Source organism: Giraffa tippelskirchi, chromosome 2, assembly GCF_054371585.1.
Source record: "Giraffa tippelskirchi isolate mGirTip1 chromosome 2, T2T-mGirTip1v1.2.pri, whole genome shotgun sequence".
In the NCBI taxonomy this organism is placed as follows: Eukaryota; Metazoa; Chordata; class Mammalia; order Artiodactyla; family Giraffidae; genus Giraffa; species Giraffa tippelskirchi.
In genome coordinates, this window is record NC_137276.1 from 178,936,379 (window position 1) to 178,938,845 (window position 2,467).

A 2,467-nucleotide genomic window follows, 5' to 3' on the forward strand; every position below is an offset into this window, starting at 1 on the left:
TCTTTCTTCCTATCTTGTAAGTTTCACATAGTCATAAGGTATACATAACAAATTTCTGTTAAACAACTGTCTCAAGACAAAATGACATTTATTTCTTCTAAAAGAAGGGTTGGTAGATTTCAACTTCAACACAAGCTGCCATTTGATTTAATATTTGCAATATGAAAATCTATTAACAATATGAATAATAAAACTTTAAAGTCATAATCCAAAGCACTGAGTAAAAATATAACATATGATGCAAATTTTATATAAATTTAAAAAATACATTTTCTAATCAGAGATGTAAGACTCAAATATAGGCTTAGAATTATCAAAATATAAACAAGTTGATTATTTGATCTTATTTATGCTTCTACATATGATAAAAAGCAATATTTGAAGCTAAATGTGAAGAAGTAAAATTTTGCCTTTAGTCTAAAATCTGTGTTTTATTTTTGCTTTGTTTTGTGTTTTTGCTGCACAAATTCTCATTTTATGATTAAAAATGATATAAACACACAAGATAACATTTTCAACAAAAATGAAACAATTTGCATCATGCTCTTGATGCTTGATCAGCAAGAAAAATTTTACACAAACATATAAAAAAACTGAAAAGCAAAGCAGAACATTCATTGCTATCTTATAATGGCAGGATACTTTTGTTTTGTTTTCAGAAGCCCAGAACTTTTCCAGAATTCAGTCAATTTTTTCTTTACTGCCAGGTCAGATATAGCTCATTAAGTTCTTCTTTGTCTCTCAAATTCATGTTCTTCAGCTGAGAAGACTATTCAAAGATAGGTTCCTTCACTCAGTCATACATAAAGACTGTTCAAGAGGGTCTACCATATTCTAAAGAGTTTGGGAGGAATTCCCTGGTGGTCCAGTGGTTAGGATTCAGTGCTTTCACTGCTGTGGTCCAGGTTCAATCCCTGGTCAGGGAACTAAGATCCTGCAAGCTTTGCAGTGTGGTCAAAAACAAACAAACAAAAATTTTTGTTCTCAACAGGATTTGAAACTTGCTGAACTTTTTCCTTATTCTCAGGCCCAAGTAGCAAATGAAACATTTTATGATTTCTTTTGCAACATGGTTTTTTATAAATATTCCATTTCCCTTGATATCCAAGAATTACATTCCTTGAAGTCTAAACATTTTTCTCCAGGACCTTTCTGAGATAGATACAAATGGTTTATGTGATGAAAAATGCCTGCCAAGTTCTGCAGATCAGTGTTGTGTAGTCATGCTTCATCTTCAAAGCATTTCAGGAAAATCTGGCTAATTTCTTTTCTTTTATTTATTTATTTATTTATTTATTTATTTATTTATTTATTTTTTTTTTTTTTTATAAATTTATTTATTTTAGTTGGGGGCCAATCACTTCACAACATTGCAATAGTTTTTGCCATACATTGACATGAATCAGCTATGGGTTTACATGTGTTCCCCCTCCTGGACCCCCCACCCACCTCCCTCCCCATCCCATCCTTCTGGATCATCCCATTGCCCCGGCCCTGAGCCCTTGTCTCATGCATCGAACATGGAATGGTGTTCTGTTTCACATATGATAATATACATGTTTCAATGCTATTCTCCCAGAACGTCCCACCCTCACCTTCTCCCTCAGAGTCCATAAAATTGTTCCATGCATCTGTGTCTCTTATTCTGTCTCGCATATAGGGTTATCGTTACCATCTTTCAAATTCCATATATATGCATTAGTATACTGTATTGTTGTTTTTCTTTCTGGCTTACTTCACTCTGTATAATGGGCTCCAGTTTCATCCATCTCAGTAGAACCGATTCAAATGTATTTTTTTTAATGGCTGAGTAATATTCCATTGTGTATATGTACCACAGCTTCCTTATCCATTCGTCTGCTGATGGACATCTAGGTTGCTTCCATGTCCTGGCTATTGTAAACAGTGCTGCGATGAACATTGGGGTACCCGCGTCTCTTTCAATTCTGGTTTCCTCGGTGTATATGCCCAGCAGTGGGATTGCTGGGTCATATGGCAGTTCTATTCCCAGTTTTCTAAGGAATCTCCACACTGTTCTCCATAGTGGCTGTACTAGTTTGCATTCCCACCAACAGTGTAAGAGGGTAATTTCTTGATAGCACTTCTTCAATTATACTTTCAGTTAAAACATCCTGTTGAGAAGCATTCACAGTTTTCTAGAATATTCTTAAATGAAATAGTTTTTGTTTATGAAAAACTAACCATTTTTGGGCCATTATCCAGAACTTCTATCCTTCCATCTCCAAGACTATTTGACTCTAGCACCTTTCTGATGTGACAAAAATAGCATGTTATGATAGTATTTTCTTTTTTCATAAGAGAGACAAAAGTCTTTAACAGAGGACCATCAGTACAGATGCCAAGTCAGTTTGTCCAAGGCACAATCTGTGTTTCCAAAAATTAAGAGATGTTTGCTTTTGGGGGTCAGCTTTTCACAACAGAGAAAAATTATAAAATTCATAATTAT

The 2,467-nt window shown here is 34.4% G+C and overlaps 1 non-coding gene across 1 annotated transcript; it reads left to right on the forward strand.

The window, feature by feature from the left end:
- Window positions 1-854: 854 nt before the first annotated feature.
- TRNAE-UUC (transfer RNA glutamic acid (anticodon UUC)) lies at window positions 855-926 on the forward strand. Its single transcript has one exon. It is a non-coding gene; the product is annotated as a tRNA-Glu (tRNA).
- Window positions 927-2,467: the final 1,541 nt, after the last annotated feature.